Consider the following 27,648-nt stretch of genomic DNA (forward strand, 5'->3'; position numbering starts at 1 on the left):
TAAACTTTTTTTTTGGCATATGTTTATTTTGGGTGATTCCCTCAGGATCCCTAGGAAATTTACCCAGATCTAACATACCTTTAGGATGAAGATTTTGTTCACTCTGTGGAAAGATAGAAATGTTGTTCTTTTCACTCACAATTTTCTTGATATAAATATTGCTATGTACACTAAGGCATGCATTTGTAATAATGTAATGATGTAGATTCAAGTATAAGCAAACAAGGTGGCCCTTGAGGTGGCCCACCTTCAAGAGCTCCTCAAACCCTTGTACTGTTGCTAGAGTTCCTCCAAATGCCTCAGTTGATACCACGCTGCCCAAAAGTTGCCGCCAAGAGCACAATTCTTCAGGTTGTTGCTCATACACACCGCATTCGTAGGCTTCCCACCATCGCTCTCCCAACAGTGGCAATGGTGGATGGTGACATCGCTTGATTTCTTTGCTCTGTGGTGGCACTGGCTGGTCCTCGACTCCTCCTCCTGGTTCTCGGTGGGTGGTTTCTAGAAAGTGGCCCTTTTGCCTAGAGTTGGCCATCTCACCTCCGCGGCTTGATACAAAGGATGCTGACCAGACCCCTGATGATGCTGCTGATGACTAGACTATTCCCAGCTTTCTTGCCAATCCCAAGGATGATTGAGGATTTCATGATCGGGATGAACCACCCCCCTTAGCTGGCACTGCTTTAGCTACCTAAGAGTTGCTTTTATAAGGTTTTTTGATGAATAGTTGTTGATTCTGGCTTCAACTGTGTAAACTCTCGCAGGGTGATCTTGTATCCCCCAACCCTTTTTTGTGAATTATAATCTTAGTATATTATTTATTAATAGAAAATGACTATTTATAAAAAAAAAAAAAAGTTAGCCTATTTACCCTTATTAAATCTATAAATATATGCAAAATACATCCAATTTTTATGCTAATTGATCTTATATCTCTTACCCGTACCCATTGCACCTTAATGTGCAATTGCTAGTTTAACATATGATACAACGAAATTCAACAATCGATCATCTCCGTCCATCTCTTAAGGGCCTGTTTGGTTGTTGGAATATAATTGGAGAATTGGCATCCAGAATCATGGATTTGGGATTCTGGAACTTGAAATCTCGATTATGATTTTGAGAATTTGATTGGGGTCGTTTGGTTCAACAAGAGTTTATTGTGAGAATACACATTTCCTTTGTTTGGTTGCGGATTTGTAAAATCAGAATACCAAGCTCCCCCTTCTCAGCATGTTTGTAGAACCCAAACCGAAGCTATAATCTGAGACAATGATATAGGAAACATAAGCACTAGATCTAAGCCTCCCCATTACTGCCCAAGATCAGAAGAAAAAACACATGAGAAACAATCCATTCTTGTTGATGGGGAGTACAAACTTTTCAAGTCAGGACCCCTAGACTCAAGATAACTCACTTGACTGATGCTGCCACAGAGACTAATGAAAAATGTGGAAAAGCAACTTTCACCCAAGACAAGAAGACGTAGAAGAAGCGTCAAAAAAGAGCAGGAGTAAACATGTTTAAAAATGCATGCTTTTGACTTCTTGTAAGGAAACAAGAAGAGACTATTAATTCCATCGGTATCAGCTCAGATTTACTGAAAATGCATGCTTTATGCTGATTATGTCACCTAGATTCACTTCCCCTTCATAGTTTTCCTCAAGCAGATCAATAGCACAAGTGTCAGAGGCAAAAATAATGACTCCATTGTCGCATCGTTCCATGACTAGGGGTCAAAATCCATGGGGATCACAAACAACTACAAGCTTGTCCTTAGTGAGAAACATGAGTGAATAAGCCTTTTCCAACCGTTCACATGCATCCACAATCTTGTAAATGAAGGGCTTGGCCATGGACATGGCGATCAGGTGAAGAACGACTCTTGTGTTAGAATAAGTGTTATCTTCCAATGCCGCTTGAAAGAGCTTGAAATTCACCAGATTTACATTGCGAGGGAAACAAAATAGGTTAGGCAGACCTAAAAAAAAATTTCATTTCAATTATTGTGTAATGCTCATTTTGACCAAATTGGAATTAAAATGAGAATTAAAGCAATTCCACCTATTTAGATGGAAGACCAAATCCGAGGTTCGGGGGGTAAATGGGCAATTACCAAATTCTTTTTTTTTTCAATTCCAATTCCAATTTTACGGACCCAAACAGTGGATTAGAAATTTTTCAGAATTCCAAATGCCAATTCCATTCTAATTCCGCAACCAAACGGTCCCTAAAGGAACACGGCGTTGACAATTACTACATTTTGAGGGTTTCCTCCCGCAATGAACGAATATCTGTCATACCCAGCGCATCATCTGGACGTCGAAAACTAATATCAATTATATCACTTTAATGATTTTTTATTTGCTTTCACACAAAATTCCTTTGAAATGGTGTCTAATTTGTCCTAGCAGAAGAAGAGATATTGGTTTGAATGAGTTACGACAACTGTTCTGCATATTTCGAGGTAAATCTTGTTGCTTTTGGCTTTCTTCGCCATGGGTTTTCAAGGGTTTTGGTGGCCATGGGATAGATTTCTTTTACTTCTTTCAAAAGAATTTGTAGATCTTTATCCTTGATGGTCAAAGGGAGTTTCTAGGCTTTTTGACGTTGAAATTTTGGAATAAGTAGAAACTGTTGGTCCTTTTCGCTGTATCTCTGTGCTTTTCTATCTCTATTTTTTTATTGCAGCCGTGGCTTGAGCTTCTGCATGTATTGTGTGCGATTTAGAAGTTTTAAGGTTTTTTTTTTTTTTTTTTTTAATAAATTTTTAAAACTATAATTTAATTGTAATTTTGAGCTAATCTTCATTTGCTTTTATTTGATAATTACATGCCAATAAATTGTTCATGTAACATTCATTGTATCAAGGTGATATCTGCAAGAGTCAAATTATACAATAAGTTACTACTTCTCATTACTAGGTATGTAATTAAGCTCGCTTATAAGTTATTTTGTTATCCCATTATGTGCGTGTCATAGAAATTCTATGGATAAGCAGGTTTTGAGTATGGATGGTGTTATGATTTGTGGTTACATGGATAGTCAAGAATCGGAGAGGGAACATTATTAGATTATTCATCCTAATGAGAGATGGGTTCTTGGGAATCCCTACTCTTGGAAGGTGATTCTGAAGATTGACTTAATTCCGATATACAATTAGTGGAAAAATGATATTATTTCATGGTTACTATTTTTTGCTTGGTACTGTTTTTTTATAAACAGCATTTGAAATTTAGTAATTTACATACATAATATCAGTCAAAATGCTCTCTGCCCAAAGACAGTTACCACCCCTGTAACCTGACATAGTCATCGTGTCAAAAAATCCACTGTTGTCCATACACCTATACATCTATGCACATGTCTATCATTTAATTACACATATATCACATGGTTTATGATCTAAACAAAGAATTGCCACTCCCGACTTAAAATTATAATAACCAGGACATCCACCCACATGCCAAACCAAAAAGATTGTCCCTATCACATGAGAAAGAAAAAAGCTAAAAACCATATGGTCATGTATGACAAACTTTAAACCGAGAGTCCCAGCCATCATCAGCTTCAGACCTGTCTTTCTTCTTGTGCTCTTCTCCGTCCTTGAGCAGCATTGCCTATCCCATGGCAAGACCTCGTCCAACATTGTTTCTCGCACCTCAACCCCTTCCACACCCTCGGCCTCGAGCCCTTCTTGCTCCTTCATTTGCCCCATTTCCTTGCCCATCAGTACCTGGTTCACTGTGTTGGCTATACCTTCACCCCTCCAATAGTTTGCCTATTTGTATGAGGTTTGCCTTGTTGAATTCCTCCTTCATCAGCCCAGATTGTATGATGTAGGAGCATCTTGCACGAGAAAGTTTATATAAAAAAAATGGAGGAGAGAGAAAGTGATGAAAAATAGAGGAGAAATAATAAAAAAATAAAAAGGGAAAAGGAGAAAAAAAAAGAATTTCTATTATTGAGGTGTATAGGTGGCTTAAATAGAAAAATAAATAAAAATGATTGTCATTCCATTTATCGAGGTGTGTACGTGGAATTCTAGAAGTTTGTGGGCATTTTATTAAATCATGCATTTAATATTTTGTTGGGCCACGTGGTGGTGCTTAGTTGTATTTGGGCGGGAATTTAATATTTGTTGTAAGGTAGTTGTATTTACCTTTTATCCCACATTGGTTGTGTTTGTAATGTCTTGGATGGTAAGTGCCTATTTAAGCAAGACATATGAGCATTTCTAATCAAGCTTGAAGGTGATCTCTTCTTAGTAGAAGCTTGGAGAGAAGGAGGAAGCTAGAGGAGTGAGTTTTCCTGAGTCTGTGGCCAGAGTGCCAAATGTGAGGCAGTTTATAGCAGGATTGTGGTAGAGTTGTGAGTTTGTGAGAAGAGCTAGTGGCTGAGGTTTAGAAACAAGGAGGTTGCTTGGTGGCTTGTGAGCACGAGTTGAGATCTTAGAGGTTTCTACCAGAGTGTGGATCTGGACTAGCTAGTATATGAGTTGGATCTTGAGGGATCTTGTAGAACTGTGGTTGTCATTGCTTTGTATTTGGCCGTAACCGGGAAGGCCTTACAGCTCGACACATTGCATGTAATAGTTATTTTATAAATAAAGAGTTGTGATTTGGTATTAGATCTTGTGTTATTGCCTCTTGTTGTTGTGTTTTTGCTACGTGGTTATTTGCTCGGGCCCAGGACATCTCCATTGAGGATTCTCCTGCCTTGCATTGCGTCAGGTGGTATCAGAGCGAAGGTTGTCCCTGAGCGTGTAGACAGATCGCCATAGCTGAGGCAGTTTGCACCAAGACCTTGGGAGGACATGCAAATGGATCAATGGATGCAAAGATGGAAGGTTGATCTTGTTGAGGCATGATCGTAGAGAGTTTATGGATTGCAGATCCATGGTCCTAGACTTGTGATGTGGTTCTTGATTGTTCATGCGAGGTGGCAGGTTGCGATTTGACTTGCAAATAATTCAAGGTTGTCACAAGGAGCGTGCGAAGGATTTGTTGTAGAGGGTTTACGAAGATCTTGGGAGATGGCCCCGAGAGGATTGGACCCTGAGATGATTACGAATCTCCGTGATGTGGTGGAGAGGAGGTTTTCTGAGATGTCTACTCGGTTTGAAGCTAGCTTAGCTGATCGAGTTAAGGACGGGGTGAGGAAAGCATTTCATGGATGTTTGTGGAGTTGGAGTAAACCGATCCGGAAGAGAGTTGTCTGACCAGTTAAGAGACTTGTTCATGAAAGATGGCATAGCAAGGTCGAGGTGGAAGAGGGTGGTTTTGTTGATCAGTTTGTGGAGCCTGATGTAGAACCTGCAGAGCAACTTGAGGCTATTGCTGAGGATATTTCAAACCTTGTTGATGTTGGCATGGAGGTTGGTTTTCATGATCAGTTGGTTGAGTCCGACATGGAGATTGTGGAGCACTTGGTTGTGGATGATCTAGTTGTTGTTAGTGATGACTTGTATGTTGCAGAGCATCTTGTTGAGGGCAATGAGATCGTTAGTGTTGTGAGTTTGGAATGTGTTGATGGAGATCTATATATTGTTGCTAATATGGAGTTTGTTGCTGTTGGTGTGGATTCATTAGTTGCTGATGTGAATGAGGGTTTGTTGATGGAGTATTATGTTCAGTTTGTTCCTGGGAGTGAGCATGCTGATTGGGTGGTTGAGATTCTAGTGTTTGACAAAGTGATGCATATGTGGATGATGTGCAGATTGGTTTTCTTGTCCTTGTTGAGGTGGAAACCTTTGGTGAAGATGAAGATGGTTGTAGATCTTTCTTTTGGCATCAAAGTGTGGGACACACTTTTCTTTTCTATGTGGGGAGTTTGATGTACTAGCATCTTGCATGGGAAAATTTATATTAAAAAAAATGGAGGAGAGAGAAAGTGATGAAAATTAGAAGAGAAATAATAAAAAATAAAAAAATAAAAAGGGAAAAAGAGAAAAAAAAGGAATTTCTATTTTTGAGGTGCATAGGTGGCGTAAATAGAAAAATAAATAAAAATGGTTGTCATTCCATTTATTGAGGTGTGTAGGTGGAATTCTAGAAGTTTGTGGACATTTTATTAAATCATGCATTTAATATTTGTTGGGCCACATGGTGGTGCTTAGTTCTATTTGGGTGAGAATTTAATATTCGTTGTAAGATAGTTGTATTTACCTTTTATCTCACATTGGTTGTGTTTGTAATATCTTGAATGGTAAGTGCCTATTTAAGCAAGAAATATGAGCATTTCTAATCAAGCTTGAAGGTGATCTCTTCTTAGTAGAAGCTTGGAGAGAAGGAGGAAGCTAGAGGAGTGAGTTTTCCTGAGTCTGTGGATAGAGTGCCGAATTTTAGGCTGTTTACAGCAGGATTGTGGTAGAGTTGTGAGTTTGTGAGAAGAGCTAATTGCTGTGGTTTAGAAACAAGGAGGTTGCTTGGTGGCTTGTGAGCACAAGTTGAGATTTTAGAAGTTTCTAACAAAGTGTGGATCTGGACTAGCTAGTGTATGGGTTGATCTTGAGGGATCTTGCAGAATTGTTATTGTAATTACTTTGTATTTGGCCGTAATTGGGAAGGCCTTATTAGCCCGACACATTGCATGTAACAGTTATTTTATAAATAAAGAGTTGTGATTTGGTATCAGATCTTGACATTGCATGTAACAATTATTTTATAAATAAAGAGTTGTTACTTGGTATCAGATCTTGTGTTATTGCTTCTTGTTGTTGTGTTTCTGCTGCATGGTTATTTGCTGGGGGCTAGGACATCTCCATTGGGGATTCTCCTACCTTGCACTGCGTCACTGTATAACAAGCTCCCAATTTGTGGTGTAACCGCACATAACTTGCCACATTCTCCTTGCTTCCACTCTTGTCCCTTCTTCGTTTTTTCCCACTCACTACAGGATGAAAGGGTGGATGTAGCTAGGGTTACCCGTAACACGAATCCAATCACCAATTCCTGGGATGAAGCCCCTGCCTAGTTCATAAAATTGAAGAACAGCATCCAAAATTTTCCCTCCATTCCAATTTGACACACCTATTCACAACTCTTCTGACCTCCTCCATACCACCAATGTTCAACAACTTCCATGCACAAAGTATTGAAGAGATATCTGTGTTGGTGTGGTATCTGTATTCTGCAAATAGATATTCACTCCCTTGTAACCCTCTCACCATGACCAGGAAGATGGCATCATCTGTTGTAAAGACAATCTTCAACTGCTCATTTGGAAATTTTCTCCAAAACAACATTTTCTATTTTGTTGCCTTCAAATTGAAGTTTGCTTACATCTCCACTTGAACCTTTTCTCAATTCTCGATCACCTCCGCAAAAATGAATGTGAAAATGCCATTTATCTCTCCTCTTTTTGTAAAGCCAAGTCATGGGCAGTGTGTGCACGCAACACCTGTACTTCGCATACTATCATACCTTGTAACCGAGCTTTCATAAATCCACTTATCTCAATTTGCCATCCCTGCTGCCACCGCAAGGTATGCCAATAAACTCCACCAACTTGTGTGATACGTCAACTTGCATGATTACTACATGTCATAATGACAGTCACTGCCAACTTGAATAGCGAATCTGCAATAATACCATAGCTCTTGTAATCAAGCCTTCATAAATCCATTCATCTCAAATTGCCATCCCTGCTGCCACCCCAAGGTATGTCAAAAAACTGTCAACTTGGGTGATACACCAGCACACAAGATGCCTACATGTCATAATGACAGTCACTGTCTACTTGGATAGTGAATCTGCAAAGGAGTTGCCTTCTCTATATACATGTGATATTTTGAAATAGCAAAATGTCACCAGATTTTTCTGGATTATTGTAATTACTGATAGTTTTATCTATTCTCCAAACCTGTGGTTGTTCATTGGCAATGGCATTCACAATAATCTGCAAATCACCTTCAAGATGAAATTGATTCACTTTGAGTCAATTACGATTAGCCATCTACACTGCTAGGATGGCCACTTGGGCTTCTGCTTCACTGTTTGTGCCATTCATCAGTTTTTTTGACTCAACTGCCAGTATGTAGCTTGTAGCATCTCTAGCTTCACACACAGCCCCTGATGACCCCAGGTTGCCCTGGGATGCCCCCATCATAATTGATCTTGATCCGGTCATTTTCAGGCTTCTCCCATTCCAATCTATCCCTTCGATTGCAGATAGGATTAACCCTATGAAGACCATTAGCAAGCCATCATGGTTACTATTTTAAGGTGCTTGTCTTGTTTAAATATTTATCAGCCTTAGTTCTGGTTTCTGACGCAGCTGTCGTTTTTCAACTCACCTTTGGGACATTGATTGATGTGGGATTATTGGCAGTGGTTTGCATATAACCCCAAGTAAGTCTATTCAGGCAATGACCATTGTAGATCAAGACTTGAAAATACAGGTTAAGATGCTTTAATATGACATTTTTTCTAATGTATTTATAGCTTTCTACTTTAATATGACAGTCTATTCTAATTAAGTTATACATTTTCTGCTACTCAGATGTCAAAAAGAGCAACTTAGTTGTTGGCTGCTCTAATATGACATTTTTTTTAATGTATCTATAATTTTCTACTTTAATATCTAAGTTGCCAGTTTGGATTTGGGTTCAGAGCCGGGTTCGAAATCAGGGTTCAAAATTTGTTCAAAAATTATCTGAGGTCAGCTCAGTTCGTTTTGGGTTTGTAGGTACAAAAACATATGTTTTGAAAAATATGTGTATGTGTATATGCAGCAGCAAATAGGTTCATACACCACTATGCTAATAGTAAAGCAAGATAAAAAAAACTACACCACCATATACGTGTTTCAGTTCAAAAGGATATTAATTGCATCATTTAGCCATACATTCAATTTGATACACTTGCTTGGCCACATCAATGGAAGATATTTCTGGATTAAGGAGACAGGTTGAGAATGAAAGTAATCATCAGAGATAAGTGCAGTCGCCTGAATTTTTATTTTGTATTGGTTAGAGGATTTCTAACCAAGCTATATTAAAAGTTAAGATTCATATTTATCATTTATGGATTCAAAGATTTCAATAGCTTTTGTAAAGAAATTCTTCTATAATCGTCAATTTGGATTTCACCTATTGTCAATTTGGAATTCCTCTATAAGAAAGTTCTCTTTTTCATTCACAAATGCACAATTGACATATAAACCATCCTTTTTGGCCTTTTTAGCCATCTCTTTTAGGGTTGGAGGGTTGAACTGACCAAATTAGACAACAAAAAAACACTTTTTAAAAGTCAAAATTTTCAGCTGAGGGGTGCAGAAATCGGAGTGAGTTGCCAATTTCTGCACCTCTCAGCTTCCAATTGCTTCACTTCCTCCTCATGACTGATCAGAAACACCACCAACTTTGACCAATCATTAAAATCAAAGCCCCTACCCTACTCCCAAACATCGACAAAAGGAGGAATAAGAACGGTAGAAGAAAAGAAAAAAATAAAAATTATTTAAATTTAAACTGCTATAGTCTTCCACAATCTCATCTTTGTTCTGTTCATGAAGCACCACCCCAATGTTTGATAATTTGTCTGCAATGACATTACCTTCTCTAAGTATATGAGACACTTTGAAATCTTCAAATTCTCCTGAAGCCTCCTGATTCTTCTAATAAACTTTTTCAGGAACCAAGCACCCATACTCCCTTTCACAATTCCATTAATCACAGTTAGTGGGTCTCATTGCAAATGAATTTTCCTGACCCCACATTTCCTTGCTAGTTTAATGGCAAAAATTGTAGCTAAACTCTCCCCCACATTGTTAGTTCCCTCTGGCAATTCTTTTGCACATAAAGCTTGAATGTCTCCTAAATCATCTCTGATAATACACCCGGCACCACACTGCCCTGAATTTCTTTCTTGAAGCACTGTCAAAGTTGACTTCCATCCAACCGTTATCTGGAGGTGACCGAGCAGCCTCAACACCCAGGATCAGGGGATCAACCCTCACAGGTCAATGAACAGGCCTGGAAAAGGTCAAGGGCCACCTTGATTCAATGTGAGAATATTCCGAGTGAAATGAACCTTTGAAACGTTATTCTGAGATGCTGCATTACTAACCAATTCAGAAATTGCTCTTTCCAACCGATGCAAGAAGCGATCTAAGCTTTCTTTCTTTTCCTGAAAAAGTCTTCTATTTCTCTCCTTCTGGATTTTCCACAAAACTGTGAGAGGAGTCAAGAACCAAATAGCTGGGAATGTCAGTTTCTCCTTAATCAAAGGCCAAGAAACTAACCAATTTCTAATTTTATATGACAGTGGCGCTTCCCAAGTTCCCACCCTAACCTGCTAAGAACAAGTTCCCAACATTTTTGTAAGAATTCACAGTTGAGGAGTAGGTGATCTATGTTCTCCTTTGCCTTGTTACATAAAAAACATTTCAAAGGCATAGCAAAGCCTAATGTACGGAAGCTTGCAATAAAGAATATAATTGTTTCCACATAACCCATAATAGATTTGAAATAAACACGGAATTAAAATCCACATGCAAGAGAATAGACAACACTCACAAAAATTGTGACACAAGATATACCCTGGGAAACCCTCATTGAGGGAAAAACCCAGCCTCCAAAAGCATCCATCGCCATGTATTATTCAACAAAAACACCATTGCAATACAACTATGGAAGCTTTCAAAGACATAGCCACAACCGAGCAATCCATGTGAATAAGCATGAATCTACACATCTTATGCCATGCTTTCAACCTTCACAAATGCTCCCTTGGCTAACCTGTCAAGTCTTGTCCGGCTGGACTCTTGCTTTTTGTCTTCTCTTTGTCACACCAACAACTACCCTTGTGGCTGCTTATATAGTAGCAAGTCCCACAAAACCACCAAATGGTATTACATAAACCATGTGCTACCTAACCCTCTGACCCCACATTTAATATTGGGCATTTAATTATTTTTTCCAATATTAAATAATTATGTAAAATATTATCGCAATGTTACAATACAACTCATCAAGAATATTTCATTGGAATCTTTACATGTTGCACGTCCATCTAGGTGCTCCTAGATACAACATTACATAATAAAATAAAATAATACAATATAACAATATTATGCAATGTGTGCAACACCCATTATTTCAACACCTAAGCGCTGCAGCCTTTCATTGGTCAAAATCTTTCCTCTGCCAACCAACCAAGAAAATGGCCCAGCTTTAGTTAGACAAAATTTATTCCAGAAAATCCTTGATGCCCATACCTCTCTATGGTCTTCGTTCTCCAATAATCTGTAACCCAATCTAACAGAATACTCACCACTCTTTGAGCCACACCCAACTGAGTTAACCTTATCATCTTCCTCAACTGAAGTAACACTTCTCTGACTAAGGAGATTAAAGAACTCATTCAATTCTGCTCTATTGAGTCCCAACTCCTGAGGATCTTTTCACGTGCAGATTTCCCCTCTACACACCAGATCCATAAAGTTCCGCACCTTTGATCCCCAACTCTGTCTTGACACTTGAATAACATTTGGATTTCCCACATTATTTGACAGCTTATCTAATCCTTCCCATGAATCATCCCAAAAATCTGCCTTACTGCCATTTCCAAATGGCCAAGGAACATGCTCTGTAATTATATGCCTGCTACTAATCGTAAAATTCCACAAACCCAAACCTCGTGGAGGATCCTCAATTGTCAAAATACGTTCTCTTATCTCATTATCGAAACATTTCTTCTGAAGAAAATGCACCCTTCTCTGCTGTGGTTTTTGGTACATCTCCCAAACAAGCTTAGCGCCTATGGCATTGTTCATTAACCTCTAACTTTGCAGCTCCGCCCTGCTACACTCTTTTTGTTTACAAACTTGATCCAAGGTCAGAAGTGGGATTTTATCTGTTCCATAAAAAACTTCTCATGTGCTGCTCAATCTGCCTAATGATTTTAACTGGAATGCAAGTACATGGCATCGAATAAATGGGTAATGCAGAAAGAACAGACTTTGGCAAAGTAATCCTGCTCGCCAGAGTGAACTGCCTACTTTTCCATCCCTCCATCCTTCAAGGACATCCCTCTACCAGTCAATTCCAAAATTTAACCCTTCCAGCCCCAGAAAATAAAGAAACACCTAGCAACTTTCCAGGAAGCTTACCAATTCTAACCCCCAAAATCGCAGCTATATTACTCTGTAAATTCTCTTCAACATTTAAAAATAAAATCTCTGATTTATAACAATTGATGTCCTGCCCCTACACCTTTTTGTATGCAACCAAAACCTGCTTGATCACTCTAGCTTCCCTCAAATATGCTTCCCCCATCAGGAATGTGTCATCTGCAAACTGAGAATGTGATATAGGATCCACACCCCTAGCAAAAGCCACACCTTTTCACAATCCTTACTCTCTTTTTTTGGGGATGAGTCGACCCAGCACTTAAGCTAACAAAATAAATAGAAATGGTGAAATAGGATTGCCTTGCCAATGTCCCCAAGAAGTAGGAAGGAATCACTGAGGACTCCTGTTGACAAGAATAGAGGCCCAATAACCATCCGTCATTCCTCTAATCCAGTTTATCCATCTATGATTGAAACCAAATCTCTCAAACACCTTGTATAAAAACCCTCTATCCACCCTGTTGTACGCCTTCCTATTATCCAATTTCAACAACATAGAATAGCTATTATCTGACTTAATGGAGCGAATCGCTTCACGTGCAACTATAATACCTTCTGCAATGTATTTGCCCGGGGTAAATCCACTCTATTCAGGCGAAATAAGTTTGTTGAGAACTTTCTTTAATCTGTTTGCTGCAGCTTTAGTGATAATTTTGTACACTATTGCATGACGAAATTGGTGTAAAGTCCTCAAAGGCCTCCACCTTTTCCTTGTTTAAAATCAAAGCCACCAAAGTGTTGTTAAAATCCTTGAAAACAAAACCACAAGCCCTATATTTATCAACAACACCTAATAAATCCAGCTTTAAACATCCCAAAACTTTTGGCAAAAGAATCCTTGAAAGCCATTAGGCCCTGGAGATTTGTCACCTCCTAGACCAAAAACTGCTGACTTAAGCTCCTTTAACTGAACTGGCTCCATCAACATGTTGTCCTCCTCTTCTGACAGACTGAGATTAATCACTTCTAAGAGCTGATCCTGCCCACCACCGTTGACAAGTTCCTTTTCCTTCCATAAATCTGAGAAGAAGTTAACAGCGAGCCTATAAATCTGCCCCATTGCCTTTTCAATTTTGAAAATTCTGTTGATTGAGCAACGCATCTTCACAGAGCAGTGAAAGAATGCAGAGTTCCGTTCTCCAGCCTTTAGCCAAGATTCTCGTTACTTCTGTTTCTAGAAGACCTCTTCCCTTGCCAAAATCTCTCCATACTGCAGCTTAAGATCTTTCTCAGTTTCAAAATACACAGAATCCATACCTTGATAATTTTTTTAATCAAAGCCTCTAAACGCTCCTCCACAATCCTCTTTTCAGAAAAAATGTTCTTAAAATGTTCCTTGTTCCATTCTTTAAGTCTTCTTATAATGTATTGCAACTGCTTGAAAATTTGGAAGCCCTTGTTACCTACCACTCTCGGGGCATCTATCCACCAATCTCTCACCATCTCATAGAATCGTACCTCCTGAAACCACATTTTTCCAACTTGAAGGGATTCTGGGGGGGAGTAGAATCCTTCACCAACTGTAAAGAGATCGGAAAGTGATCCAACACTGTTAAAGGTAAAATTTCTGCTTCAAAATTGACTTGCATGGCATGCCAATCTCCTCCCTGAAAAAAATGATCCAGCCTTCCTGCAATATTAGAAAAACCCATCCTTCTGTTCTTCCATGCATACAAACCATTTTTGGGGCTAACCTCACATAAACCATTGGTAGTAACAAAATCCTGAAAGTCTGATTGAATCCTATTAATCTGTCCTAACACACCTCTTTTCTCAGAAGCTTCTAAAGTTGCATTAAAATCCCCAGCCAGAATAAAAGCACCTTGATCTATACCATCCAACACTTTTGAAATTCTGTCCTAAAGTTCTTTTTTATCCTCCGTTCTTGAAGGACCATAAACATTCATCATGTAAAGGAAACATCTGTCAAAAGAAATTGAACCTTCACCAATTGCCAATACCTTGCTTTTGCCATACCTTCAATCTTCACTGTACGAGGATTCTAAATAATCTCCAATCCCCCCAAAGCATCAACAGTTTCTACAAAACATCCAGACCATCTAAACCTAACTCCTAAGAGTTTAGCAGCAGCTTCTTTGTTCAACTTCGTCTCTTGCAGACAAACCACTTCCGGCTTTACCTAATCAAAATAATGCTTGATCAGGCACCTCTTGTCAGGGGCATGACAGCCCCTGACATTCCATGATAGGATCGTCATTGCTCTCAGGGGAGAACAATTCTCTCCCGGATCTCAATTTTCTCTGACCCTTAATGCTGCCTGCCTCTTCCAGCAACTATTGGACCGATTTATGCCCCCTTTGTTTCTGACCTCCTGTATTAGCCTTATTTACAGAAGGTTTCTTTTCTTGAGAGATCTTGGTGTAGCCGAACCACCATCATCCATGAAACTCATTTCAGCCTCTGAATCTTCTGACGTGGAACTAAACTCATCCTAATCAACGACTCCCCCATTTTGAGCTTCTTCACGCATTAGAGACATATGAATGTCCTTAAAAACAATCTCCCCGATTCTGTTCTTGTCTTGGCTAGACACCACCAGATGCTCAAAGATTCTCCACTGAGCATTTGCACTCTGACTCAATGAAGATTTTTTCCAGTTGGATGGGTCATAGCCTTATTTGTTAATTTGATAGAGAAGAATTGAATGTTTTTGGCAGTGATAAATTGCCCTATATGGCTCCAAATTTTAGGTTATTGCTTTTCTTGTTCATCTTATAATTGAATGTTTTTGGCAGTGATAAATTTGCCCTATATGGCTCTAAATTTTAGGTTATTGCTTTTCTAGTTCATCTTGTTTTCTTCATGAATCCCTGATAGTTCTTTAATAAGTTATTATTGTTGATGTATAGCATCAGTTGAAGTAATTATTGTTGATGTTTAACAATTATTACATTTGTATTTCTATATTTAACTTTTTAACATCCTCATTTGTTCATATGAAGCTGCAGTGGAAAGTATAGAAGAAGTCATTTGTCTGTATGGTTAAGTTATTTGTAACTGTCTGACAGCCTCATTTGTTCATTTGAAGCTGCAGTGAAAAGAACTGAAGAAGGTTGGAGATGACTGCTTTAATCAAACTTTCCACTGCTTCGTTTTGTTCCTTGCAGACCTGTTCTAGTATTAGACAGCCTTTAACGTCGATAAGAGTAGGATGCACAAAGTCAATAGTTTTTGTTTCTAAGAACAAGAAACAAAATGGAACACAGAGTTGCCTTCCAAGGCATTTGAAAATTATAGCTATGGATGCTGCACAGCCATTTGATTATGAATCCAAGAGAATTAATGAGGTCGAGAACAATTATAAGTTGAAGATTGGCATAGTGGGATTTGGCAATTTTGGTCAGTTTCTTGCCAAGACCATTGCCAGGCAAGGCCATACTGTGTTGGCTTATTCTCGAACAGATCATAGTGAGGTTGCACAGAAGATGGGTGTTTCCTTTTACATGGACCAAGATGATTTTTGTGAGGAGCATCCTGAGGTTATATTACTATGTTCGTCTATCATCTCAACAGAGTCTGTTTTAAGATTGTTACCAACTCAAAGATTAAAGAGAAACACATTATTTGTAGATGTCCTTTCGGTCAAAGAGTTTCCACGCAATCTATTTTTACAGGTGCTTCCCTCTGAATTTGATATATTGTGCACCCATCCAATGTTTGGGCCTGAGAGTGGGAAAGCTGGGTGGAGCGGTCTTCCTTTGGTATATGATAAAGTTAGGATTGGACAAGGATTGAGAGCTGAGCGTTGTCAGCAGTTTTTAAATATATTTGCAAAAGAAGGCTGCAGGATGGTTGAGATGTCCTGTGCAGAACATGATCGCCATGCTGCTGAAACTCAATTCATTACACACACTGTTGGGCGGATGTTAGCGAATTTGAATTTGGAATCCACCCCAATAAATACTAAAGGATATGAGTCATTACTTCGAATTGTTGAGAACACCGCTAGTGACAGCTTCGATCTTTATTATGGTTTGTTTATGTACAATGTCAATGCAACAGAGCAGTTGGAGAGATTGGAGATGGCTTTTGATGCCCTAAAAAAACAGCTTGTAGGGCGTTTGCATAAGATTTTAAGAACACAGTTATTTGATGGGGTTACCAGGGAAGAAATACCCGAGCAAAGTTCAACTGTTGTGGATCCACAAAACTCTACTTCTTCCGACATGACTATTCCTTTAAGAACAAAATAATGAAAATGTCTTTTTTAAAACCAACTAGTGCTGTGCAATTTCTTTCTGATCTGTAGCGTAACAGAGATTTGTCTCCTCAAGGGTCCTCCATGTTGAAGAATCGGTTGAGGCCTTGAGGTGAACCTCCTTCAACACTAAAACGATTTTTTAGGCCTTGAGGGTGGCCCCACTCAAGGATAAAAATGTGAATGAGTTTGATTCTTTCATGTTTCAGAACTTGGTCAGGCTCAGCTGTGTGGTTTTACTGAGGCCTTTCTTAATTAATCAGGCTCAGCTGTGTGGTTTAGAGGACCGAGGCTATTTGCTGAGGCCTTTCTTAATTAATCAGGCTCAGCCGTGTGGTTTAGAGGACCGAGGCTGTTTGCTGAGGTCTTTCTTGTTTGTTCCTTTTGATCCTGTTCTTTGTTTGTTTAGTTTCTTTGGTGACTTGCTGTGGGCTTTCTGTTTGCTGCCGCTTAGCTTTCTTATTAATGTTATGCAGCATTTTGTTAAGGGTTCTGAATGCCCTTCAAAACCACCTGCTTTTCCCTTGAAAAAACAGGGATTTGTTTCTTTAAGACAATTGTTAAAAAATTCTCACGAACATTTCCCATGACCTTACCTATGTCTCTAATTTTGAATTATTTTACCCTCAAAACTAGGTATTTATTAATTTGTAATATGTTTTGTCTTGTATTGTTTCTTTTTATTGTGGTATACATTTTAATTACCACAAGGGAATAAACAGATCACCAGTAAAACTAATAATAGTATTTCTCAAAGTATATTGTGCAATGTTTTTAATAATATATCAATCTTGACTCGTTCAAGTCATGCAGCCTATTGCAAGAACATTGATTCTTTTGAATGCAAAATACATTAGTGACAAAATCCATCATGCGATTGATTTTTTTGAATGCAAAATATATAAACGAAAAATCCATCAGTTATAAGTGGCAGGTGGCTGCCACATTTCTAGACGGTTTGGGACAAAAATATATATACCGTAATCTAGATAATTGCACTCAGCCGTTACAATAAATTCAGAAAAGCATTCTGTGTTGTGTAGCTGTTAATTTTCAGTACATCCATCTAATCTGATTTGTTACGTGCATTTCTGATTTCCATGCAAGTTTCACATAGAAAATTGGCTTCTAGGTTCTTAAATTTTAATTTTTAACCAATGAAACTGCATGGAATTTGTCCTCAGGACACCAAATATTCTCTGTTTCATTTCTAGTGTAACTTTCTGTCAACTTGCTAGTGGTCATGCTTATGGCTATGATCATTATAGTGTTATACCTTGTCCATGAAATGGTTGTCACTACCTAGGATGATGTGTTTCCACCATATTTCATTCTTTGCCAGGTTCTCTATGTGTTTTTGACCCGAGCTATGAAATTTAGATGAAAATCCCCAACACAAGGAAGGTTGTATCCGGGAACAAAATGAATGAAATGTAGTGGCTTGATATTTGAAAGATCGATACAATTATTCTTATTTGAGATCCACCTCGGTGGATTTATCTGTTTCATTGAGCGTCCCATGGCCGATGGACTTTGGAAGTATGTCTCTTATATTGGTTGCAAGCACAAAAATAGCATAAAGGGATTCTTTAACACTGTCCAATAGGACATTTTACAATTGATAAACAGGAGATATTTTTCACAACAAGTCAATTTGCGATTTTGCTATGAGAATTCAATTGTGTAATTCATTGACTCATGCTTCATGAGTAGTGGTTCGCAGAAATCCAGATCTCATGAATAGTGTGAATGGTTCACAGACATTTTACATTTTGTGTTGCTAAAGGTAGGTGTTTATGTCTTACCATCAGACATTTGTGTTCAGTGCAATAATCAAAGAAGCTCTGGGCGAGTCTTGAGTTCAAGTGCCAAAGCTCACTTTTCCATGCCTATAAACAATCATTTAAATTAAAATGATAGCCAAATATATCATCGAAGATAAGATAAAATTATTATTGTCCACGAAAAACCAAAACGGTTTATGGGATTGAGCATACAAATAGAAGAGCCAGCAAAGCAAAGGCACCAAACGGTGACTGAAAATGAAACAAAACAACAAGAAGAAAGAAATACAAGGTAAGGACTAAGGGTCCTTCAATGTCACAAAGAAATCTATAATAGAGAGGTACGTCCGTGGACAATCCATAGTCTTCGGATGCCGTGAAGAACCCCTATAGGACTAATGCTGCTTGTAGAGATTCGTACAATGTTTGACAAATCTGGAATGTGAAGTAGTGGAAGGCCTTTTTAAACCTTGCAGAGGAGACAAGGGAGAGAAAAATGTGGTAATGAGCTGATCAGAAGTCCGTCTCTGATGAAAGGACTGCAGGGTATTCTCTCGAAGATGGGTGGCCTCCTGAAGATAAAGTGCTAAACACCGCTAATCAATATAACTGAAGAACATCGAGAGAGAAGAACATTATCTAAAGAGGCAATAGAATCTCCCTCTGATCTCATAGTAATGAGGACAACGAAATATGAAGTGAGTCTCGGTCTCAGCCTCCATTAGAGTGCATAACTGGCATAATCGATCAGCCTGATCCATATGGTGATCAGTCCGAGCCCTGAGACGATGAGAACCAACCCTAAAGAGCCCAAAGAGAACCGTAATGCATGATTTCAACGCTGGTAAAGATAGGCAGGGCGAACAACAATACCATCCTGAATAACAAGAAAATTCTCAGCATAGAAGGCCATCTTAGGTCGCAAACCACCTAGGGGATGACACCAAGTAGTGGTAATATACTGCCTATAGATATCCTATCTAACATGCTCATTCAACTCCTGACGAGAGGGAAAAAGATGAGCCGGGGCATCCAGCGAAAACTGATATGGAGGAAGACAATCAATCTCAATCCCGATCGAACCCAACAAAGAGGTGGCTTGAGCATACTAGCATTTTGATCTAGCAGAAGTGTCAGATCTCATAATCTCCATCGAAGAACGATATGCCAAAAAAGAGTATCTATGTCGGTCAGCCCCTGTCTCCATAAAACCATGAAGCCGATGAAACCAAATCAAGTAAAAAATAACAACAAGTTTGAGAGGATGAGCACCAAACTCTACTAAAACAATGCTGTGAGGGGTGAATCTGTGACACCTAATGATACGACTCAACAATAGTGTCTGGACCTGCTCAATAGAAGCCCAATTAGAAGCAATAAGAGAAGGTTCCCAAACCACAGAACCATAGAGGACTGTCGGATGAACCAAGGAGTCAAAAAGGGACAACTTGGACGAAATATCCTGAAAATGATGCCTAAAGCATTGTCTCTCCAGCAAAGCCAGGGAACCCATACCCTTATTGACTCGTGACTGAATAGCAAGTCTTAAACTGAAACGTGGTCCTGAGAACTTCACACCAAGATACATGTAAGAGGAAGTAATCTCAACCTCCTTCCCCTGGAAGAAGAAATGGAGATGAGAGGTCTTTAAACAGTAAAAGACCATAACCTGTGTCTTAGATAAATTGACCACAAGCTGTCTTTGAGTACAGAAAGAAGCAAGAGTATCAAGGAGTCTTTGTAAGCTATCGGGGGAATAGGCCAAGAGAACGACATCATCATCAAAGAGGAGAATAGAGATCAGAACTTGATGTAAATAACACCCATCTCCTGGTTGAGAGGATTTCATAAGGAAATCCTCTAACTCATCAATATACAAGCCAAATAGTGTAGGGGAGAGAGGACAACCTTGCTTTACGCCAATGGTGCTTTGAATCGGATTAGAAAAGCCCTCTGGAGTTCTGAGCCTACCAGTAACCTTCTCATAAAGTCTCAAAATAGCAGTCTGTAACATATCTGAAATCTCAATCTCCTGAAGCCGTTGAAATAAAGCCAACCTAGGAACAGAATCAAAAGCCTTACGGAAGTCCACAAAACAACAATAAACCTTTTGAGAGCGGTGTCTAGCCGCCTCAATGATAGCCCGCAGTGTAAAAACATGATCCATAGTCTGGTAGTTTGCCCGAAAGCCAGCCTGACCTCTCGCCCTACATGTCCGTCTATCAAGCTCACTGGATAACATGGTGTTCAGAGCAGTGGCATAAAGTTTGGCAAAAGTATGACCAATCATAATAGTTCTGTAATTTTCTGGATCAGAAACATGCCCAGACTTGTGAATAGGGTAAATAACATGTCTAGACCAGGAATCAGGAAACCCAGTGCAAACCACTCTATTAAAGAGTGTAGGAAGGTAAGATCCAAGAACTGAAGCACCAAGTTTGAAAAGTTTTGCCTGAAAACCCTCTTCATCAGTTGCTCTGCTGCATCTCAAAGATTTGATGGCCTCCATAATGCTAGAATAGGTGAACAAATGGCAGTGGGGAGGTGGAGTGGAGTAGAGAGGAGGTTGCCCAGGAATGTCATAAAGCGTCATGATATGGGAGGTCAGAGAATGATAGTCGAGAGTGGAGGATGGGGGGGAGCAACAAGGGAAAAGGGTGCGCCAGAAGATCTGGGGATTTTGGATAAGCGTGGAGCAAAGGGTTCTACACTGAAAAGAGGCAAAGGAACGTTTCTTATGACGAAGAAAACACAGATAAGAAGCACACAGATGGGTAAAGGTAGGAGACTGAGCCTCAAAGGCGACACTAAGAAACGCGCAGAGAAGAAACACGTAGAAGGGATTAGGCCGACAATGCATACATTGAGCATAAATTCAATGAATGTATCCATGGATTCATATTGAATTTTAATTTTAATGCTATCATTAGTATAGTCATTTAAAATTGGCTTAGTAATTAATACATATTTCTTCTAGTAGGTAAATAAATTATCTAACCTATTTGGGTAATTAAGAGAGTTCATATTATGTTAAGTCTCAAATTGATTAAATATTTATTATTTAATTAATAGTTATTTCTTCTATGAGCTAAAAAAATTAATTAATATGGTTAATTGTAATGTTCCTATTATTAGGTTTAGTTTGGGACAAGTAATACATAATGGTCAAAGTCACAATAATAATAAAACTAATTATATTATTCTACCTTCTAATTTAACCCCAATCTAAAGGATGTCTCCAGATTATTCTTAGGAGTGCACCCCTTAAGATTCTTCTTGGACAAACATTCTCTATTCAAGGCCAATCACATGTGCATATGTTGACATCATCAGAATATTTTGGCACACTGATTCTCAGCCATGACGAACAATGGAGATCTTAATATCTCACATGCTCCATGCTTTGAGTCTGATTAATCTCCATGGTGCTAACCCCATAGGTTAACACAATATTATCCAATTTCCACTATTTGTCATATGAGGAATTTATTGTCACAGATAGATATTCATTTGATTTTTATAAATAAAATCATTTTATCTTCAACTATTGTTTTCCTCTTATCCACCATAGTCTTATGCCATCAACAAACATATTTAATAAACTTGGAATTAATAACAATAATATAATGATCTTTCATTAAAAATACTTTTAATATATATTCAAATGAAAATAACATTGCTTAATTTAATTATAAAATAAATTCCTACTTAGATACCTTTCCCTTACCTTAAAAGTCCCCACACAAGGATTATCTCTTTCTCTTATAGCTTTTTCTCTCATTCTTTTCATTTTTGGTTTTGTGCATTTGATAGTTATCTTTTTGTGTTGGTTTAATTTACATACCAAAACAAGAGGCTCACAATATACCATTGTGTTCTTTGCTCTTGCCTATTCTCAATAACATAATTAACAATGAATTTTGAAAATTTTGAATTATAATATGAAACACAATGTTTTTATTATTATGTGTTTGTATACTTATGACCTAATTTATCTATCGTTATGGCCTGCCTATTTTACTAAATATATAGAGATATCATTTAAAAAAACATTTACTCACATTTAATTATATAATTAATTTTTAAATTATTATATTTATAAAAAATTACAAATATCATTTTATTTATTCAAATATTTGATTATTTCACAAAATAAATTTGATTTCTATAAATAGAATTTGATTATATATTAAAAATGTTACACCAATAAAAAGTTATTATCAATTTTATTACATTTTATCTCCCACTTATCAATTTTATTAGATTTTATTAGAAGTGACAAAATTATAAATATAGAATTAATTTTAAATATGATTTATTATTTAACTATAAGAATATATTCAATTTTGATAGAGCTTCAAGAGGGAATTCATACAAAGAATGCATTGGTTATAGCATCCATAGCTCATAAGGCATGGATGGAGATAGCGAAGTTAACAAGGTATATAGGAACAAAAACTAATAATTAGGCGGAAATAACATCTTTAGTTGAAGGATTAGAACTGTGTAAAACTGTTGGTTGCAATGAAGGAGATTTTGTAATCATAATAAATGCTATAAGAAAAGGATTCCTCATTAATTAGAGGCTGGACTCAATTTTATCTAGAGCCCTCTCACTATGTCAGATCATTGGCAAGATCACACTCAATCATATATACAAGGAAGGCCATCAAAGAGCAGATGAATTAGCCAATACATGTATAAAAGAAGGTCAAGCATAAGAAGTCAAAATTTCAATAGATAGGACTCAATCTAAATTAAGGATGGTTTATATTTTTTAGAATTTCAACCATAATTTGCATCTAATTATCTTGGGGAAGATGCATAAGTATTTCTTTAGCTTTTACCCATTGCCTACATCTTGCATCCCAAGAAAATATGTTTGGATAAAAAGATTCGTGGCGGAAGATGGTATTGGACCCAAGGAAAATGAGTTTGGGGTGAATTTAGAGGTTCTAAAATCATCCACTCTAGACTCGATGGACATTTAGAATGACGGGGAGCCTCTTTCCCCCCATTTTATACCAATAGAGTAACATAGGTTTATTATTGTTGTATTATATATAAATAATCCAACAAAGCACCCTTTGGTGTAACAAACTGATAATCTTCTTCCTCCTCTACTTCTTCCTCATCCTCATCTTCCTCCTCCTCTCCATCTCATTATCTTTCTCATCATCCTTCTCCTTTTTCTTCTTGTTCTTGTTCTCGTCCTTCACCTCTTCCTCTTCCTCCTTCCTCTTCTTCTACATTTTCCACGTCCTCTTCATCTTTCTCCTCCCTTTTGTCTTCTCCTCCTCTTCTTTCTCCTCCTCACTTTTCTTATACTCTTGATATTTCTTTTACTTCTCCTCCTCCTCCCCCCTCCCTCGCTACCCCTTCAACTTCTCCCCCCCACCTCTCTTATTTTAATCAATCTTCATCTTTTATTTTCTTATTTTATATATTTTATTCTCTTTTTTGTTCCATCACTTTCATACATTTGTTAATCGTTTCCACCTTCTATATGGGCATAGTCTAATCTTGTTTCCCCATGTTTACATCTTTATTGATATGCAAGAGTTCACTCATTTATACTCTTTCTTAATATACATATAACCATGTCTATCATTTTTTTATAATCGTACAATTTAATCTTTTATTATTATTATTAGAATTTTTTACTATTACAATCCCTTATCTTACCACATATTTAAGCAGTCTATATGCAAAAGTTCACTCATTTATACTCATTCTTGATATAAGTATAAACATTTTAATCATTTTTTAATAATCATATAATAATATAATCTTTTTATCATTATTAGAATTTTTCACTATTACAATCCCTTATCTTACCACATATTTAAGTAGTGCTAAAGTCTCTAAACTAACTCATCTATTTCTCATATTCATAATAGCGTTCTCTAAGTAATCCAAAATATTTAGTAAAAGATAATGTTGCGATTATTTTTAAAGCACTTATTGAATAATTTATTTTTTGAAATACTATCATTCTTAAATAATGGAAGTAATTTTTTTTGCATTCTTATCCTTCTAATTCAATTATATCAATCCTAATTGTTTTAATATGCAAATGGACTAATTATCAAGTGTTGTCTAAAAGCACAAAAAAATTAATATCTTAAAAGTAAATGAATAGTTTTTTTAATTTAAAATATTTCTTGAATAATTTGTTTAACATCTAACACTAGCATATTTTGTATACAACAAAGATGGCAAAGAGGGAGGCTCCACCTAGAATTTTATGAGAATCCACTTTGATAAGAGTAAAATACTCTCATTTCCTACTTTTCCTTGTCTCCCACATTGAATGCTGGGTTGTTCTCATTCTCCCCCTTGAGTCGCTAAGGCTTCCCTTCATCCTCGCCTGATTAATCATTTTTACCATAGCACAAGGGAACTAAAATGCATTTGAATTTGCACCCTTTGCACTATCCTCGCATGGTCAAACCCTCCAATGTTTTCCCTACTTAATATTTAATCATGCCCCAATCTCGTCCCCAAATTTTTTATGCAAGGAAACTAACAAAAAAAAAAGGATTGTTGGAAAATCTCAATGAGTAATCTAGGTGTCAATCTATTTGCCTATATCTTATTTGAATATTGGTAATTCTGCAAGAGTGTATCTAAAACCAAGTAAATGCAAGAAAATATTAGGTGTTTGCAAATAGTTTATTTTTTATTTAAAAAAAAAAATTTATGACATTGTTCTCCACATCGAAGGGTAAATCAAGCACCTAAATATAGTAACAAAAATTTCTATGTAATAAACAAGCAAGACAAACAATTGTAGCTCATATTTTCCATTGAAAATAACAAAGGCCCATTGAAGAATTATTTTAAAAAAAAAAATTCAATTTGAAAGAACAAACAAATTCCTCCACTACCAATTACTGATCACACATGAGCTGCATGGATGAAACATCCTCTGATATGTCTCCATCGCTGATTTCAACTATAATCTTCATCCACCAAAAATAATCACTGTAAACACAATGGGCAATTTTTTTGCAAAAAATAATAATTTCATTGGTGTTGAAGATATGATAATGCCAACTTTATCATAAATCTGGTTCTCTCATGCTTCCCTCTAATTTTTAAAGTGTGAAAGATGGTGGAGTACTTAACTATGCTCAAATTCAAAGGCATTTTGAGTGGTGCATTTTTGATGGTCAATGGAGCAATTTTTTTCCAATGGTGGTTAACCCTTTCCAAATATGTGCTCATGAACCCAAAAAAACACAAATTCATAAATTGAATTGCTTGCTGTATAATTTCTTCTTTGAGCTCTCTGAGCACAACACATGTCGACACATTATTTGACACACTAAAAGAGACCTTAAAAAAATCAGGAAGTGTGACAAAAAAGCCATGAAGTGTAGCCCTATGCTTGCTAATATTATTAGGTGGCCAAGGTTATCGTCATCTGGGTTGTTAGCATTAGTGTTGTACTTTGACAAAATGGATTACTTTAGCATTATTTGGATTTCTTTGAAGTTTCGTGGAATTTAGCATTTGAGGTTATCATCATCTGGGTACTAGACATTTGCATTGGAAAAAGGAAGAAGGGGAAGGCTTCTGCATTCGTTTCACTCTTCGAAGTGCCGTTTAATTCAACATTACAGTGTTTGAAAACAACATAAGTTGATTGTTTTCTTGATGGAGTCACATGAGGAGATGCCATTAAACGAAGAGTGCATTCACGCTTTCATGGAGATGTTGGTGGAGACTATCCTTGAGAAATGTGATAGCGTTGAAATAACATCTCATGCTTCCCATCAAGAGGTTTCCAAATAGGTATAATTATAATTATGACTCATGGCGTGCTTCTTTTTCTTTTTTTCTTTTTTTTTCTCTTCTCAATTTACACCCTTATCTCAACTTTTCCTAATATTCTTTGTTTTGGGTTTTATTTTCTTGGATATAAGACAAAAAATTTGTGTTCAAGTATGTTATGCATTGGAAACATCTCTTCTCTAATCTTTAGAGGCAAGCCCATTGGTTTTAAAATCTTTTTAGTTTTAATAACCATTCATTATTTGTAGCAAGACTGGCCAACTATGTTTTAAAACAAAATGTCCTATTGCCAAATGTCTTTACATACATGTTTGTTTTTCAATTTTTGTGTTTCTAACCTCTATTCATGGTTTGCACAGAAAAGACCAACTCATGTTAAAAGAATGCATTGTAAAATTTATCTATTTACATGGAATTTTTAGTTGCCAAGATTTTTGATAGTAATATGTACTCTATGATTCATCGTAGAAGGAAAAAATAGAAATGTGAATTCTAAATCTTAGTAGGGAAGCTTAAAAATGTTCAGTTTGGAGGGAACATGTTGAGGATACACGGTAGATTGAGGCATGAAACTACCAAATGTCTAGTTTTTCCACCTTTTATGGGCATTGTTTAATCTTGTTTCACCCATGCTTACATCTTTATTGATATGCAAGAGTTCACTCATTTATACTCATTTTTAATATATGTATAAACATGTTTTTAATTAATATTATTAGAAATTTTTAGTATTACAGTCTCTTACCTTACGACATATATAAGCAGTGCTAAAGTCTGATATGCAAGAGCTCACTCATTTAGACTCATTCTTAATATATCTACAAACATGTTTATCATTTTTTTATATTAGTATAATAATTTAATATTTTTATTATTAGAAGTTTCTACTATTACAATCCCTTATCTTACCACATATTTAAGCAGTGCTAAAGTCTTTAAACTAACTCATCTATTTTTCATATTCATAATAGAAGTCATCCAAATATTTATGTAAAAGATAATGTTGTGATTATTTTTTAAACACTTATTGAATAATAGATTTTTTGAATTAATGGTATTCTTAAATAACGGAACTAATATATTTTGCATTCTTATCCTTCTAATTTAATCATATCAATCCTAATTGTTTTAATATGCAAATAAACTAATTATCAAGTGTTGTCTAAAAGAATAATTTTTTTAATATCTTAGGAGTAAATGACTTAATACATTGTAATATAAACACTTAGACAATTTTTTTAATTTAAAATGTTTCTTGAATAATTTGTTTTAAGCAACTGAACACTAAAATCTAACTCTACACAGGCCCTGATTCAAAGTTTTTGCAGTATTCCCCATCGAGCTACACCATTAATACACAATGTTGAATGCTAGTGACCATTGCTTCTAATTTGAACTCCCTTGCTAAAAATAGTCACCACCAAAACATGTGCTTGATCAACTGACTCTTTTAGCCCCACAAATTTCTCCAATACCAATTACAAATTACACATAAACCACAGGGACAAAACATCCTCTAATATGTCTCCATCATTGATTTCAACAATAATCTTCATCCACCATAAATAACCACTACGCACACGATGGTGAAATGTTTTGCGGAAGAAAATTAGATCCATTGGTGTTGAAGATATGATAATGTCAACTTTATCATAAATCTAGTTCTCTCACTCTTCTTACTATTTTTTCATGTGAGAAATGTGGTGGAGT

General features: G+C 36.8%; 1 pseudogene across 2 annotated transcripts; it reads left to right on the forward strand.

Annotated features, from left to right (window-relative positions):
- The first annotated feature begins 2,258 nt into the window (after window positions 1–2,258).
- On the forward strand, window positions 2,259–16,986 carry LOC149558167 (arogenate dehydrogenase 2, chloroplastic pseudogene; annotated as a pseudogene). Of its 2 annotated transcripts, none has more exons than XR_016364995.1 (2): window positions 2,259–2,467; window positions 15,191–16,986. The product of XR_016364995.1 is annotated as an arogenate dehydrogenase 2, chloroplastic pseudogene, transcript variant X1 (transcript). The 2 variants fall into 2 exon arrangements; XR_016364996.1 differs by having other exon boundaries at window positions 2,267–2,467; window positions 15,185–16,986.
- The last annotated feature ends 10,662 nt before the right edge of the window (window positions 16,987–27,648 follow it).

Source organism: Cupressus sempervirens, chromosome 5, assembly GCF_028749045.1.
Source record: "Cupressus sempervirens isolate cs-2001-9-10 chromosome 5, ASM2874904v1, whole genome shotgun sequence".
Taxonomy (NCBI): domain Eukaryota; kingdom Viridiplantae; phylum Streptophyta; class Pinopsida; order Cupressales; family Cupressaceae; genus Cupressus; species Cupressus sempervirens.